Source organism: Amphiura filiformis, chromosome 11 (assembly GCF_039555335.1).
Source record: "Amphiura filiformis chromosome 11, Afil_fr2py, whole genome shotgun sequence".
NCBI classification, from domain to species: Eukaryota; Metazoa; Echinodermata; class Ophiuroidea; order Amphilepidida; family Amphiuridae; genus Amphiura; species Amphiura filiformis.
Window position 1 is genome coordinate 23,331,034 of NC_092638.1, and position 18,174 is coordinate 23,349,207.

An 18,174-nucleotide genomic window follows, 5' to 3' on the forward strand; every position below is an offset into this window, starting at 1 on the left:
CAAAAAATAAAAAACCGTTTTTGGAATGGAGCCTCAAGATTGAGCTAAAAACAAAATAAAATATTTTGGAAAGAGTGTTTTTTGTTATGATGTACCTAACAAATATTGCCAAAAACTCACTTTTTGTGATTTTCTTCAAAATTGTTGTTTTTACCCCAAATCTGTATTTATATTAAGATTTATTGATGTCTTGCCTTCATAAAAATGTATACTTTTATATGTTTTTGTGAATAATTACAAAGTTATTGCACTTTTACTACATGCATGTCTGAGAGTACACAGCCACCTTAAAATACTGTCCATCAAAATGAACCAAAATTACACACAGGGTTACTTCAATACTCTACTCCAAACACATGTTAGTAACCAAGTAGTTATCCAACTGACACAACAGCAAAATGCACTGACATGGAACAGCTTCCTGAACCACGCCCAGCACAAGTAATCTTTGAGAATAAGTTAAAGATCCTTGCACAGGTGATAATTCCCAAGGAGTAAGTGGAATAGTGTGGAACAAGACCTGTTTCTTGAAGAAAGTGCGTGAAAAGCAGCGAGAAGCACAGTTTCATCCTCTGTGCCAGGATCTTGTATGCATTTTTACCAATTATTTTGCTGGGTGCCAAATATTGGGCTGTAAAAGTTGTCCAGGAAGCTGTTCCATGTCAGTGCTTTTTGCTGCTGTGTCAGTTGGACACCTGCTTGGTTTATACTGACATGTGTTTTGAGTAGAGTATTCAAGTAATCCTGTGTGTAATTTTGATTGACAGGAGTTTAAGATATAACCTTGTGATTCACAAACTTGTTTCTTTTTGAGCTCAGTTTATTTGGCAACTTTGCCAAAATTGTTTTCATAGTCTACATGAATTATTTACAAGTGTTGATTGACAAGCTCAATAAAAATTTTCCCGAGCAATTGCATGTGCTGCGAGTTCATAGTTTTCTTCTGTTCAAGTGGAAGTAAGCAAGTGAAATCCTTTCTCATTTTCATCAACTATGATAGCCATCAATGTAAGACAACAAGAAGTTTGGTTTTGGCATAATGTGGGCCTATATAATTCTCCTCTCCCATGGCTTCAATAAAAAAAGTCTTATTTGTCTTCACTGAATTGGGATTGGTACCATTCGTATTGTAATTGTATATACTGTTTGTATCTCTGTACCCTTTTGTACGGTTGCTGTAGTTGCGTTGTTGATTTTCTTTGGATATCTCACAGATACTGGATTGTTACAGCAAGACAGGTTATTCAGAGCAACCACAATGGAAGAAGGGTACTTGGGGTTAAGATTTGTGTACAATTGTATGTCATCTGCATACATGTGAAAATTCAAATCGAAAGATCTAACTATACGACCTTGTGGCAGAACTTACAAAGTAAAGCCAAGTGGTCCTAAAATAGACCCTTGTGGTAAACCAAACTGTTAAGCTTACCGGTTGTGGTGGTAGCTGTCGTCGATAAAGCATCGTAAGTCTTGCTCACAGTCTGGCCTCGCACACACACTTAAACTAAGTGTTATACCCGATAAAATGATGTACTTTATAATATAATTTCCTACCTTCAAATATTTATTTTTTTTCCCATGCAAAAATTACATTTTTAGGTCAAAAATGGCCAAAATAGCACAAAAATATGGTTTTGGCCATTTTTTTTATATTTTAGAGTTGTGCTGTGACATTTTTATTCACCAGTGTTGGAAATCCATATGACATGTAACATCTACAATAGAAATGAAATTTCTACTCAATTTATTTTTAAAGTTACAGCTATTTTAATATTTGACATTTTTGGGCAAAATGGAAAAAATCACTGAAAAACTCATTTTTAACCCCAGATAACTCCTAAATGAGTAAAGTAAAACGTGGGAACTTTTTGGATATTAATTCAGACATATATTTACTCTTGATTTGTTATGTTTTTATGTTCTGCCCAAGAGTGGACTACGGAAGTCTAAAGGTACGTAATTGCAATATTTCCTCTGAATAGGAAAGACTTTTTTACATTTATGAAAAGTGGATAAGTGGAGACCGCTTCACAAACGGTACATCCAAAACTCGTGAAAATTTCTTGAAACGGAAGCTAGGGAAATATTGAAACGGTATACAAGGTCCTGGTTGCACAAGTTCAGTTGTAGCTTCAAAAATTGCTGAAATGGGTTCTTCACTGTCCACTATCTGGCAAAGTTGTCTATATACCTATAATGAAAGCTGTCCATTCATTTATTCCAATTACAACTGGTTCACCTGGGGTGGAAAATGGAAAACAAGGGTTATCAGCCAATTGCTGCATCTTATCATATTGTGCATCATCAGGAGTACTCAGCTTGCTTTGCACTATAGGTCTATATGTGGTGTCTTTTTGTTTGAAGTTGGCATTCCTTTGGCCTTTGGTTTTGCTCTTTCTTTATTCTCTCTTACTTTAGCAAGATCAATATAGGAACTTGTCATAAGCTCAGTCAAATCAGAAATGATTCTCTGAATATGATCAACTGCTGGCAACATGGATATGTCGGCAAACGAAACCCTGGTACGTACAAGTTTTGGTGTTAAATTTGAAAAATTACTCTGAATTTACTTATTTCAAATATAATGTTTCTTGACCTTTGACCTTTTTATAAAACAGTATATCACAGAGGTGTAATTGACCCCTGCATTAGGCCATGACCTTTCCTGCAAAATGGCTGGTCAAATTATTTGTTTCCATAGGGTTTTTTTGCAATAAGACATAGTAAAAATTCTAATGATTTCTGCCAGTAGGAACATCTATATCACCTATCCGTCTCACTTCACTTAACTAAAACAATAGGTGCATTCTTTCTTACCTTTGCCAACTGTTTCTGTTAATTTAGGATATTTCTGTGAGAAACCTTCCTGGCATGTATTGGAGACAGACAAATCCTTGTAAACTATAGATGGCGCTATGCAATGATTTAAATCAATGCCAGAGGTCTACGGGTGAGAATACAGTGATGTTCTTCCATATTACCCACACCTATACCCAATCAACCTTTTGATACAGCAAAAAATGTTATGAATATTTATATTGGTTCTTTCTTTGCATTAGGCCTACATGTTCTCTTTTCTTTTTTCTGTTATTTGTAAGTGTGTGTAATTGTGTGTCGGTGTAAGGGAGTGCTTGCTTCAGGCCTCTTGGCTGTTTGAGCATCTCCTCATTCAAATTGGGTGTCTTGATATTTTGCATATTTAATTTGATTTGTACAGCCTGTATAATGTATAGTCTCAAAACACTCTGTTGCTTCTGATGTGGTATAGCCTATGACAATTATGCAAAGTCTCATGGCACATTTTACCATGTGCCATAGTTTTTAAAGGTATCATCAGTACTGTGTTTGTCGTTTTGAGGGGGCACTTTTAAAAATTATAAAATGAAAGGTTAACATAAATATGGGAAATCATCATACTTAACAGGAAGATTTGAAATTCATTTTAATCAGACTTTTGATTGAATTTAATCATACAGGTGCATTGAAATGGTAGAGCTTTTAAACAACTTTCACAATTCTGCAGGGGGGAAGGGGTGCTAATTAAATCAAGTACATTACCCAGGCATGAGACTGCCCTTTCCTAAAAAAAACTGAAAATGTGTGCGAAATTGGGCAAAAAGTACCCAAAATAGGCTGAAATTTATAAATTGCTGAAATTTTGACTTAAAAAAAACTGAATTCAGTTTTTAAACTGAAAATTCTCATGCCTGGGTACCTGTAATGTACATGTATGCAGCGGAATGGGAAGGGTTGCTTTGGTACAGACGTTTTGTGTTGTCTAAATTCAAAGGGCTCATATGGTGGACCTTGAAGTACCAACTGCAGATAGTTTGTAAGTTTCCCACAGACGGGCCCACAGAAGCAATAAAAATGAATCCTCAAAAATGACGACAACCATAGATGTTTAGAGCAGATTTTGAGTGTTGCAAGTCATAGAAAATGTATTGTAATAGTCATAAAATGTGTTGTTACAATGTAAAGTTTAAAATAATATGATAGAATTCATCAAACGTGGTTTTCTTTAATAGGTTATTCCAAGACATCAAAAACTCCTTACTAGATTTAATCAAGTTCAAAATTGCAGGGAACACTATTTTATCATGTTGAACTTCACATAGGCGGTTCTATTTAACCCCGGATACAAAGTTTTCTGTGAAATTTGTGTTTGATTGCCTGGGCTTGATTGTAAGCTCTAGTCACTCAAATCATTCCTATCTATTGCCTGATCGATTAGACGTAGATACGCCCTGGCTAGTGCTTCAGGGCATGCAAGTTTGATTACTTTAGACGCTGCAGACGAGCCAATTGCTGTGGTTTAAATTGCTGTAGTTTTGTAAATGGGTGCTGTAATCAGGCAGGTAAATAACACTTATATCTATATATCCAACTGCATGGGCAACACCAACAGAGCTGCCCGCCTAGATGAAAAGAATTTCACTTGTTATTTACCCCCAAGGATGTAATGCATATTGGCTTTTACATAGTTTTTTTTTTAAATATCAAGAACTTCTGAACCAATAGTGGGCTTGGTTATACTTATTTTATGCATATTTCATGCTGATTCCATGGTGATGAATATGTACACTTCTGAATTTTGTAATTTTTATAGAACATTTGAAACTTGTCATTTGCAGTCAACATCCATGTGAAGAGTTGCTAAAAATGTTAGCATGGCCCAATTTTCAACTAAACACTGGAACAGGTTTATTACAACTTTCAAATGCCAATGGGCAAGTTACAAAATTGAGCCCTGATTGCAATATATATACTGTAAACAATCATTCTTGCATTCAAAAGTGGGATTATTATAAATAATGGAACTTATGTACAAAGTATAGATTTATTTATGGATTTATTTAAGAAAGATACTGGACTTGTATGTAAAGTCGTATACAGACTCCAAGTATTAGATGTACAATATTGTATGTACAATATGTACGTTATTTAGTCTATTGCCATTCTATTTCCAGTAATGTTTAAGTTCTAACGAATGTTTGATGACGAAAAATCGATAATATGTTACATACAATATCTAGCAGAAATATATTATCGATCTTACGTCATCAAACATTCGTTAGAACGATTAAATAACGTACATATTGTACATACAATATTGTACGTACAATAAAAAGTCTGTATACTGCTTAATAGTTATGTATATAATCCATATGTTGCTGAAAGCTGCCTTAATAAATGTATTAATTAGCATAGATTTGAATGAGTCATAGCATTATTTTGTGTTTGAAATTTATTTCTATTTGTACAAAGAGGCCAAGTAATATTTGAATCCGGGGGCATCAATTTTTGGTGGGTATGCTCCCGATGGTCAAAATCAGGGTCTTTTTTTGGCTTTTTGGTTGAAAATTGCCTAGAAAAAATGTAAGGCATACTCAATTTAAGGGGCTTTTAAAGCTGAAATTATCAAAATCATGGGTCTTTCAGCACTATGTTTTGGTAAAATTCAGGGGTCTTTGGGACCTGTGCTGTTCAATAACGGGCCTTTCTGTGGTAGCATACCTGTATGGTCACGTCCCCCCTAGAATTGAATATCCTAGTTCTAAAAGTTCAGTTAAGTTGCATTGAGTGCATTTGACATAAATGGCAAAGGTTGTTATGGCCATGTAGTTTCATAAAAGGTGGGTTTGTCCTTGCAGTGCCAATATACCACACTTGTGCAATAATTATAAGCCCTGACATTCCTGATGGGAAAAATTTCCAAACGGCCAGCTATTGCTTCCCCCTCTCTTGGCCTGTAAAATAATAATCCCCCCCTTGGCCTGTCAAATCCTCCCCCCCCCCTTGCACATGCCAAAATTTTGATCCCAATTTGTAAACCTAATATGGTCTAGAGTAGATATATATTACAAGTGCAGCAAGCAGGAAAATTTACATCAGTTTCTAACCGTTTTTCAAAGCCTTTTTGGAGTGTATTATTTAAAAAGCACCCCATGAATGTGTGCTACAAAACAGCTTTCCAAAAATTGCTTATCTCCAATTTTACCCCCTCCTCCTGGGCTCATAATTATTGCACAGTCCCTCATTTCACTATGAAATTTCCACAGATGGTGCAGATACGCCAGAAACTGATGCTAGTAGAAACAGTAACTGTGGAAATTATCAAATTTCACAAATTTTCAATAGTTTTACCATTCTGATATAAACTGGCCTCAAAAAGAAACTTTTTCACAAGGTCATATCTTAAAATCCTGTCCATAAAAATGAACCACAATTGCACACAGGATTACTTCAATACTCTTCTCTAAATACTGGTCAATAACTAAATAGTTGTCCAACTGACACAACAGCAAAATGCACTGATATGGAACAGCTTCCTGGACCACATTCACAGCCCAATAATTGGCACCCAAGAAGTGGAATAGTGTGGAACAAGACTTGGTTTTTGAAGAAAGTGTAAGGATCTTGTACGCATTCTCAGATTTTTTTTGTTGGGTGCCAATTATTTGCATGTGAATGTGATCCTGGAAGCGATTTTATGTAGTGCATTTTGCTGTTGTGTCAGTTGGACAACTGCTTAGTTACAGACATGTGTTTAGGGTAAAGTATTGAAGTAATCTTGTGTTATTTTGGTTCATTTTTATGGACAGGATTTCAAGATATGACCCTGTGAAAAAATATGAAAAGTTTCTGTTTGAACCCAGTTGGTTTTTGAGGCCCTGTTTGCTCCAATACAGAGGCAGGATCTCTTTATAAAAACGAGCACATAGACATTTGCGCTATAAAAATAAAGGAATTCCTTTAAAAAAGGCAAATTCTCATGCCTGGCCTGTGTTTTTATTTCTTTTTAGTCCGATTTGAGCATTTTTTCCATATTTTATGTGCTTTTTCCTTTTTTTTTCAGAATTTTCCTTTTTTTTTCATTGTATTCTCATGCCTGATAAGCGGGGTAAATATTAAATAATAAAAAGCCACGAGAGATGCCCAAAGGCCAATATTAAACACACATTCTTTTGTTATCAAATGTGTATGAACAAGATGTACATAGCTTAAGGTGTTACTACACCCCCTGATAAATCTTGTGATTAATTTGGCATTTTTCTCAAAAAATAACTACACACTGTTAACAAAAGTTTTGTATATTATAGGGCAAGGAATCCAATTACTTCACTGGAATTTCGGTGATTCAAGACAAGTAGTTCGTTATACATGTAAGAAATGAGGTACATTCTAGTGGTTCTTTTCTTATCATAAATAGCATCCCGTTTGAGTCACTGAAATTCCAGTGTAGTAACTGACTTCCTTGCCCCTATAATATACAGAACTTTTGTTACCAGTGTGTTATTATTTTTTTGAGAAAAATGCGAAAGTAGTCACAAATTTATCAAGGGGTGTAGTACCACCTTTATTCGGACAATATTGGAGCTTTAAAAGTACGGAATTTAGATTGTTATTTCATTTTCCAAGTAACCAAGTGTACTATATTGACATGATTGAGGAGAAATGTTATAAAATGAGATGCATAAATCAAATAAAATATCTATGTGCTTTATTTATTTTCAATGCCCAAATATACGTGTGAATTCAATTCAAATACACAAAGGCTCGGCCTACAGGATCAAACATTGAGGATAAAGAAATAAATCAAATGGCATAGTCTTCCCTATCATCTTCATTGGGCTATTCCAGAATTTAATGGCACCCACCCACCCCCCCCCCCCCAAAGAAGACATGTAAGTTTGTACCATAAATTTTTGGGAATTCCCAGACCAAAATTTTATCCAAAAAAATGGGAATTCCCATTTTGACAATAATGAAAATGATAAAAAAATTGGGAATTTCCAGTGTCCCTAAAGAAGACGAGCAAATTTTTTTAACAATGAGGTATTTGGTCAAAATGCTTTAGTTAGCCAAATTAGTGTAAAATGTCAAATTTTGTTCGTGTTACGTGCACACAGTGTCCCAATAAAGCCCTTTTTGGAAGCTTAGTTTAAGACTCCTTAAAAACCACCAAACCAGGAAGAATTTTCTATTCCGCCCCATCCCACCAAGAAAGCTGGTTATGCCCTGAAAATGTTTTCTGGTGTTGGTTGGTTTAGCTGTGGCATCAGCTTCAGAAGTTTTTCAGTCATCCTCAATTACCTCCATTTAAGTGGCATATTTTCTAATTTCCTGCAGACGTGAAAGATGAAGGTCGGCCGCCATCAATAATATTTTGGGACATTGATAGGTTTTGATAACACTTTTCAATCACGACACTAAAAAATTCTCTGGAGCCCCCGTTAAAAAATATGACCACCCCCTAAAAATCGCTCCAAAATCACCTAAAATATGTTTTAAAAAGCAGTTTTTCATCGCATTTCCAGGAAATATTGTAGGAAACTCCATAATTCAACAGGTCCCAAACAAATTGGTATTGAAAATACATATATTGGTGAATCTCCTCACAAATTTGCAGAAGCCAGCAATTTCATTAAGGTGGATTTTCATAAACTCAATATAGCCATATTTTCAAAATGTCGAAAATGAGAAAAATGCAAATTTTACCTAATTTCTAACTTAATTATTGCCTTTATTCAGGCTGAGTTTGATATAACCTTTTTAGATAAACATTTCCCATCCTTTGTCTATAGAAAAATGCTTTCTCTATTGTGGTATCTTTTTCCAATTTTTTTTAAGGGGTCTTTAAAATATTGCATTTTGCATTAGTTCGTAAATCAACAAAATCAAAATGAGCATATTAATATTGTCTAATACTATTTATAATCTGTATTATTCAGAAAGAAAATATTATATAACATCAGTATGTAGATTATTAATAACAACTGAGTACAAGTTTTTACCTAGAAGTGACTTTTTAATGTCCAAATATCCCATTTTTGGCTGTATTTGGTCCATAATTTACATTCATACTATATACATACGCGCCACCTAACGGCGCGCTTGATTGTTTGAGACTAAACAACGGCGATATGGCCCAGCGTTTAGGACCGGCTGATTTACGTGAGGATTTCAGTTGGAGAAATAATGGTATATGATGAAGAAATAGTATAATATCACAAAATGTTCTGGTATAAGCGTGGTTTTCATGAATGAATCCCTAATAAATTAAATTTGATGTGTGAGAATTTGTTAGATTTTACTACATCCACTTGGTCCCATTATCATTTGGTACAATAACCATTTGCTTCTATTTACCATTTCGACCAAAACCCAATAGTCTAAGGGACCGTTCACAAACACTTGTTAGGGGGGCCTGATGCCAACAAATTTCATCGCGAAAATTTTTCGGGCCCGCCTTTACAGACCTCAAAAATTTCAGGTCCCCCCCCCCTTCCCCCGTTTTGACATGAAAATTATGGGTCAACCCCATAGAAAAGCATATAAATTCAATTTTCCCGGGAAAATTTGTGGTCATTTTTTTCAAGGCCCCCCCCCCCCCCAGGAGGATAAAAAAAATTCAGGCCCCCCCCCCCCCTTTTTGCATCAACCCACCCTCCCAACAAGTGTTTGTGAACGGTCCCTAATAACCAAAAAGTCTAAAACCATTTATTCCAATGAACCATTTGGTCTAATACCCATCTGATCTATAACCATTAAGTCTAATAGCCATTTGGTCTAATATTACCCTTTTGGTATACAAACCATTTGGTCTAACAAGCATTTAGTCTACTAATTAATTGTTCTACTAACCGATTGGTCTAATAGCACGTGTGAGGCTATGTAGGCGCAAATGATGCTGCTACACATGATGAGGTTATATAGGCCGGGGTTACCGTGGTCGTATAAAAAGCAGGATGCCTTTGCTTGTTTCATAAACAGGGATTACATAAACAGGCCTATAATACATGTAGTATTCCAACTCTATGCAAATGACGTAAACAGGCAAACCTATTTCGTTTTAATGTTTGGAGTTGCAGGTAACTCGTACTGGCCCATGTCCCATGCCTGTGGCACCCCGGTGATGCATGATGAGTCCAGTGTCGGTTATATTATTTATATACCTTGTAAAGACCAGAAAAGAAGCACAAATAGCCACTTGTCACTTTCAATACATGCAGGCCACATGTCTTCTTCTTAATTTTTTGGTACATTATAAACAATAATAAACAATATTAATTCTGAGAATTCCGAGGAATAATGCATAAGTTTTGATGAATGTAGTATGTTTATACACATGCTCGTCTCATTTACATATATTTACAGCCCGTAACCAGTTGTAGACGAATTTTTTGGCAAATACACAACATAGTACTAGACTAAACTGGTTATTAGACCATACGGTTAATAGACCAAACAGTTACTAGGTCAGAAGGTAATTAGGCCAAATTGTTCATAATAAAATATTAGACCAAATGGTTATTAGTCTATATGGTCAGTAGACATACAGGTTATTGGACCAAACAATATTAACTAAATGATTATAGACTATATGATTATTAGACGTGGTAATTAGCCTTTCTGGTACTAGACCTTTTGTATATACAGACTTGATATTTAGTATGGAATATTTTTTTTTTTTTTTTTCTGGAAGGTGTCTGCATAAACCGCACAGACTAAATATTAATCAGGGTGTGTCGGGAGATGGTGTAACATAATTTTTTGTTTTTATTTGTGCTTTCCAAATTCCATTAGTTTACATTATGGCGCTCATAATGTAGTGAATTAGTCTAAAATGATGGTTTTAAGGAGACTGAATTGGATTTTTGTGGGGGTAAAATTTCTGAATTTGAGCAACATTATTGTCAAATTTAATGAGGTTTAAGGTGATGTTTACTGAACCTTAATACCAATAAGTGTTCATTAGAACTGAAATGCACTTGTAATTTACCCGTTTTGAAAGTGGAAGTAGCTTTAAAAATATGGCTCTTAAAAGTGGTACGCACCCAGAAAGTTTGAATGCCCCCCTGGGGCCAGATGAAATGTTATAATCTTACTGTACACAAAGAAGCAGTGTGAGTTCATTGGACAATAAGAAAACAATGTTGCATAAAGTCCGAAATTCCAGCCCAGTTCTTGAATTTTGTGAGAAAATATTCCATACTATATGTCAAGTCTGTAGATAAAATGGGTATTAGACCAAATGGTATTAGACCAAATGGCAATAGACTTGATACCTGATAAAGTCCCTGAATGCGTGAGTTTCACACTCAATGAGATATTGAGATATTGTAAACGTACATCATTACATGTACATATTCAGATTCAATTTTACACCATGCTTAAAGTACCTGTACATGTTATTTGGTAAATTTGCCTTTGAAAAGAAATGAAAATTCCATTGCATTGGTAGGCCTAGTAGATAATATGATGTATGGTGTGGTGTTTGTTTTGTTTTGTTATAAATGTTTTTTCAACTACAGATTAGTCTATTTTATTAAAAATATGATTTATTACCTAAACAGTGTAATGTTTGTTGCAAATTCCACTTTTGAAAATATGTTAAAAGACACAAATTCCTTGGAAAAAACAAATTCCATTAACACAAAACAAACACATTCTGTTATTGGAAACATATTTCTAAAATCAGCAATTAAAATAATTTATTATCATATCAATCTAGGAAACCCAAGTTTCATATCATTAGTTTGCAGGGAGATTCATATGCAAATTCCATGAAAATTAACAAATTCCACTATAATAAACGAGCACAATCCACTTGAAAATACTTATCAAACTCAAATCAACAATAACCTTGGTTGAGAATTGAAGCCGTATTGTGAATGTAAAATAATTAGTATGTTTATACAATCAAAAACGTTAATTAAGTCTACAAAAAACAAGCAAAAAACGGAAAATCCACCAAAATCAACAAACTCCCCTGCAGTATAGGAAAAAAAGTACCACGCTAATTTAAACATATTTCAGAAGTACAACATGTTGGTTATATTATCCAAAAGGTTTGATCCAATGTTAGCCTGAATATAGCAGAAAATGTGATTTGAAAATGTTCTTTTTTCGCTACTTTCAAAATTATGAAAAATCCTGTTTTTGCCCAAATTCCACCATGATTTTACGTAATTATATCAAAAGAATTAATTTTTTCCGAATAGGTCATCTTATAAAGCATGGTTCAATTTCAATATGTTCAACTTTCTGTCAGACCCAGGTTATTTCAAAGTACATTTTCATGAGTTCAAATGTTGGGCATTTTTAAGCCATATCAATTCTGAGGCAGGTCAAAAGAGGGCCAATTTTAGGGGGGGTCATGGAATTTCCCCCAGGGGGGTCACCTGATTTTTTTACTATCATAGTTGTGAACCATCTGACCTAACTAGACTAAGTACCAAATACCATTGGATTTGGCTGACCTTCATCTTTCAGCTTTGTGTACAGGCCACATGGTGCTTAGAAAATATGCCACTTAAGCTCAAAAAGAAACTTACGATTTTTCACAACTTGTGTCATATCTTAAAATCCTATCCATCAAAAAACATACAGGATTACTTCAATACTCTACTAAAGACATGTCAGTAACCAAGCAGTTATCCAACTGACACAACAGCAAAATGCCCCGACACGGAACAGCTTCTTAGACCACTGTCACAGCCCAATATTTGGCACCCAGCACAATAAATCTGTGATATTGCATATAAAATCCTTGCACAAATGATAAAACGGTGCTGCTTTTTTGCTTTTCACACACTTTCTTCAAGAAACGAGCCTTGTTCCACACTATTCCACTTACTCTTAGGGAATCATAATCGTTGCAAGGATCTTGAAATCGCTCTCACAGATTTCTTGTGCTGGGTGCCAATTATTGGGCTGTGAATGTGGTTCAGGAAGCTGTTCCATGTCAGTGCATTTTGCTGTTGTGTCAGTTGGACAACTGTTTGGTTACTGACATGAAGTAATTCTGTGTGTAATTTTGGTTCATTTTAATGGACAAGATTTTAATGTATGACCTTGCGAATAAGTTTCTTTTTGAGCTCAGTTTATGTACAGCTCAACTGATCATACTTTTCCTACATCAGGGGTAGCGCTAACTTGCGCCATGGGGTCATGGGCGCATTCGTTTAGCTTTTGGCGCACAAAATTACCATTTAGAGGTTGCTAAAGGGTCATTTGAACCCTTTATCTCTATTGTTTTGGATCCATAGTTTCACAAAATTTCAAATTTTCGACCCCTTGTTTGAACACCTAGCGCTACCCCTGTCCTACATTCGACCTTTCATGATTTTTGAGTTGACACAGTCATGAAAATAACTATAGATACTTGACAGTCCATTAGTAGCCCAGTTCTGAACCTTTACATTGATCATTCATAACAATAGGTATCTAATGGATCAGTGAAGATACGAAGGGATTATAATATATCCGTAACCTTGATATTATAGTATATCTCGAGGAAAAAGTGCAATGGACATGTTTTCATTTTATGTTTCAAATATCCCGCGCATGAAAATTGAGTATTTAACCCAAAATGGAAAATGGAACAATTTATTGGAAATCTGTTTAACAGATTTTTGACATCTTTTTCTGCACTGTATTATACCTAAATTAAGAAATTTTTATAAATATTCAAAGAAAATATAGGTCATCCAAAAAATTGTGATTTTTACACATTTTGGGGCAAAAAAGGAAAAATAAGCAAAAATATCAAAATCTGTTTAACAGCTTCATTCATCAAGTCATAACAAACGGCCTACATGCTTAATTTCTAATAAAATATTGAAATTGTGAAAATATAGGTATTTATTGATTTTCATGTTTTTCTTGCAAATATGCTAATAATATGCAAATTATGAAATTGCAAAATAAAGTTTCTACATTCGCTACTTGCACGAGTTCCGCCATTATGCACTATGTGCGGGAGAGCCTCGAACTGGCAGCATACATGAAAGGAAGAATTATGTAACCTTACACAGAACGTTATGACTAGTTCAATTCCCATTCATGTATGCTGCCAGTTCGAGGCTCTCCCGCACATAGTGCATAATGGCGGAACCGTGCAAGTAGCGAATAGCATACATCTTTCAAGCGTGATATTCAAAATGACAGACATCAAAAAGAGATTCGATGAAATGTAAAGGTGTAGTAACAATTTTGGCATGGACTGTCTGGTCAGGAAAAGTACGGTAAGTTGAGCTGTACAGGCTGCATCACAGTGATTGTTGCCTATCAAATTGTTCCCTGCAAAAACAGTGTTTAGAAATCGAGGGCAGTTTACAAAGTTAAGTTCATTTTGTTTGATCTCTAAAGATTAAAATGCCATCCCAGCAAACACAAATACGTTTTTAAAACGTTTTAAATAAGTTATATTTTGGGTTTGGGTTTAGGTAAAAACGTTTTAATAACATTAAAATGTCGGGTTATGAAATCGTTTTCAACGTTTTGTATGAAAACACACTACAACAATATTTTTTTAATGTTTTCGAAATGTCATTGTTGCCAACATTTTTGGCCAAATATTTTGTCAACACTTAAATAACATTATTTTAAAATATTTGCACCCAGCAAACACAGAAATGTTCTTAAAATGTTTTTTACAAAACGGTTTAACAACATTTAAATGTCGGGTTATATAAAGGTCGTGAAAACATTTTAAAAACGTTATTGTAAATATTTTGGGCAAACATTTTTTGCAAAATATTTTTTCAACCCCAAAATAACATTCTGTTTAGAATGGTTTGTACCAGGTTTTCAAAAATGTTTTTGGAATGTTATTAAAACGTTTTTATACCCTTTATATAACCCGACATTTAAATGTTTTCTGTAAAACATTTGTGATTGCTGTGCAGTAAATTACCAACAAATGTTTTTTAATGTTATGAAAACGTTTTATACCATTAATGTTCCCTTTATATAACCCGACATTTGTGACGTGTCATGTCAAAAGGAGACACTTTTGGGCAGGATCGTAAATGGAGAAATAGCCAAAAATCAGCACGGGGTATTTTTTTCACAATTTGGGTTTGTTGCAAATTTGAGGTGTTATTAATGTTAAAAATATTGTCTGATAATTTCAGACCGGAATATAACTGGCATCTTGTGTTTTTGGAGACATTTTTCAAGGTAGTTCCTACTCTCAACATTGTCAATAATATTTTTAAAGGCCGATATCTCAATTTCAAATTTATAATACCATAACTTGCGAACTCAATATCTTCGCTTAGGAATGTCCGATTTCATTGGGGAAAACGGCGTTGTGAAGCAAAGTATCTCTATATTTAAGATATGTCAAAAACTCAAAATTGATAACCTGCCCAAAAGTGTCTCCTTTTGACATGACACGTCACATTTAAACATTTTCTGACAACCTTTAATAACCTTTTGCGAATGATGTCGAAAACGTTTTGTGTTTGCTGGGATGTCCTCGTGTCCTCGATTTCTAAACACTGTTTTTGCTATTGCAGATGCACTTCACAAAGGAAAATAATTATGAACTTTATATCAAATCAACAAGGATATCATCTTTTGAAAGGATCCAGGATCCGAGTATTGTAGCTGACCTCAGATAACATCTCATTCATTTGGCTATTCCATTTAAAATCCACACTACCCCTGTGGAAGATTGATCTAAAGTCTTCCACAGAGGGAGCATAAGTTTCGAGTAGAAGAGACAATTTTGTAACTTCCATTTGAAATACTCACTCCAGTTGTGGAAGATACAGGGTTCAAAAGAAATAACTCCCCCCTAAAATTGCAAAACATTTCTTTGCATAACTTGACATACATTAGGTTGATTTGAAAAATTCAAAAAAACCTGTGAATTGAGGAATCATTTTGCTTTCCTCCCAATTTTCTTCTTTTGGAAAATCATTTTTTGTTGGTCAAAAATTATCACATTTTCCAAAAATGATGCTTGTAGAAAAAGTTGCACTATTCAACATTCTATACATGTAATGTACAAAAACGTTCTCGATATCAATGTGATCAATGGGTTGATTGATTTAATTTTTAGTTAATGTATCCGATTACTCGGTCACCCATGCAATCATCTTTCAGTATAAAACAATGATTCATTGACATGAATTTGGACATGAATGGGGTTTTTAGTCGGTGCGTCAAAAATCTTCAAAGAAAATCTTATTTTACGTCAAAAAAAAACTCCAACAAATCTTTGTTCTCCACTGAATGATGGTTGCATGGGTGCCTGAAATCAGAGACAGAAAGGTTAAGGAAAAAACAAGAATTAAATCAACCTTAACATTAATATAGAGAACGTTTTGTACATAATGTGGTAAAGTGCAACTTTTTCTGAAAGCATCATTTTTGGAAAATGTGATTATTTTTGACCAAAAATATTGTTTTTGCAAATGAAACAACTTTGGAAGGGTTGAAAACGATTCCTCTATTCACAGCTTTTTGAATTTTTCAAATCAACCAAATGTATGTCAAGTTATGCAAAGAAATGCTTTGTAATATTAAGGGGGGAGTTATTTCTTTTGAACCCTGTATAAGTAAAGCCATGATACAGGTGGAGTATGGGTTTCAAAATGATTTATAACCCTGACCAGTTACATTTGAAAAACATACTCCCCTGTGAAAGATATTTCCAAAATCTTCCACAGGGGTAGTGTAGATTTCAGCTGGAATAGCCCATTTTAATTTACGTTCAAGGCGTACGCTATAACTTGTTACTCACTCTCTTCTCGAGTTAACTACAAGCAAATTCAACTAATAAATACGTCTTGGAAAGAAGATCATTTCTATTCATTCCGGTATTGCTCTGCGTGGTAATGGTAAATTATATTGAAATTGCTTGTAATTGACAACTCGGCAGACGATTGTTAAAAGGATACATCTGAAAGCAGACATTATAGATTCATTGGTGCAAAAAGATGCATATTTAGACCATGCACCAGATACAGCTTTTACAAGTGTGAAAGTCTTACCGTTTTAAAATTTAAGGACGTTTTGTGCATAATTTTGACATTTTTTTTATAAAACGTCGATTTCTCAGAGTTCACATTTGACAATATTGCGCGATTTTTGTGAAAAGAATAAAAAAAAAAATATGCAAGCAAAGGGTAAACTTTTTGCACTATCCTTTAGAGTACATCAAAGTCTAGGGAAGGTTTTTTCATTTTTTCAAAATATTTGTTTTAAACAAAAATATACACCATTATGTGCAATTTTTAGCTTAATAGAGTGAGAAAATGGCTTTTTTCACATGATTTTTTCAATATTTCGAAAAAAAGAGACGAATTTCAAAAAAATTAAAAAACCTTCCCTAAGTTCATGTCTCTTCTTCATGAAAAGCTAACTGATTTTTTTTTACTCCGAACGGATTTTTTTCTAAGTTGTCACAAAAAATTGGGGTAAAAAAGTGAATTTTTGTGATTTTTTCAAAAACTTGATATTTTTGAACAAATCTGACGTCACCATGGGATTCCTTGACTCATTTCCTTTCCAAAACTGTATAGTTTTATATACTTTGGACATACAATTCAGAAATAATGAAGCTCGAAAAGGTCCATGTTCTCTCCCATTACTCTGCCCTTAAAGCCAATCACAACATATGCCGCTTTTATATACAGAGGTATCTGTATCTGTATATACAGAGGTATCTTGTGAAATCACAAGAAAATATATGCGCGACTTTCCGTTTCACTGAAAAATAATACATTTTAGATGCAATGTTTATAGAGTATAGATTATTGAAATGTTAAGGCCTCTTCCAAATTAACGCATTGTTGGATTAGTACCGCGTATAGAATGACGTCATACTTTTATACCGTATATTTCAAAAGATCAGTTTGGTCCCTGGTCATTTCAAATGGTGTGTTAGGAAGAGACAGGCATTCCAAACACATCAAAACGGTGGTGAGCACTCATTTTGATACAGCCTGTATATATTTCATCGCTTAGATGTGGGATTAAGAATTACCCATCGATTGCAGTATTTTGTTTTTGAGCAGTTAAGTGTAACGCAGACTTTCCTTACTCCGAACCTCCAAGCAAAAACTCTTCAAGGTTTAACCTAAGCTCACTCTCATATATATTTGATTCGCGCTTTAATGCGCCACTTTGTGTGTATATATATTGAGGTTTGTTTTTGTTTATTTGTTGTTTTGTGTGTGGGAATTACGTCAGACAAATCTTGTATAGTATCAAGAATGATAGAGTCGTGGCCTATATCCCGGCGTAATTTGCCACTGAATCCTAAATCTCAAAAAGTAATTACCCCCCTTTAAATAATGGCCATTTTTCAAAAACGGGCTATTGTATTACAAATCTGTAAAATGCGTTGGAAGCAGAATTTGTCTCTGCACA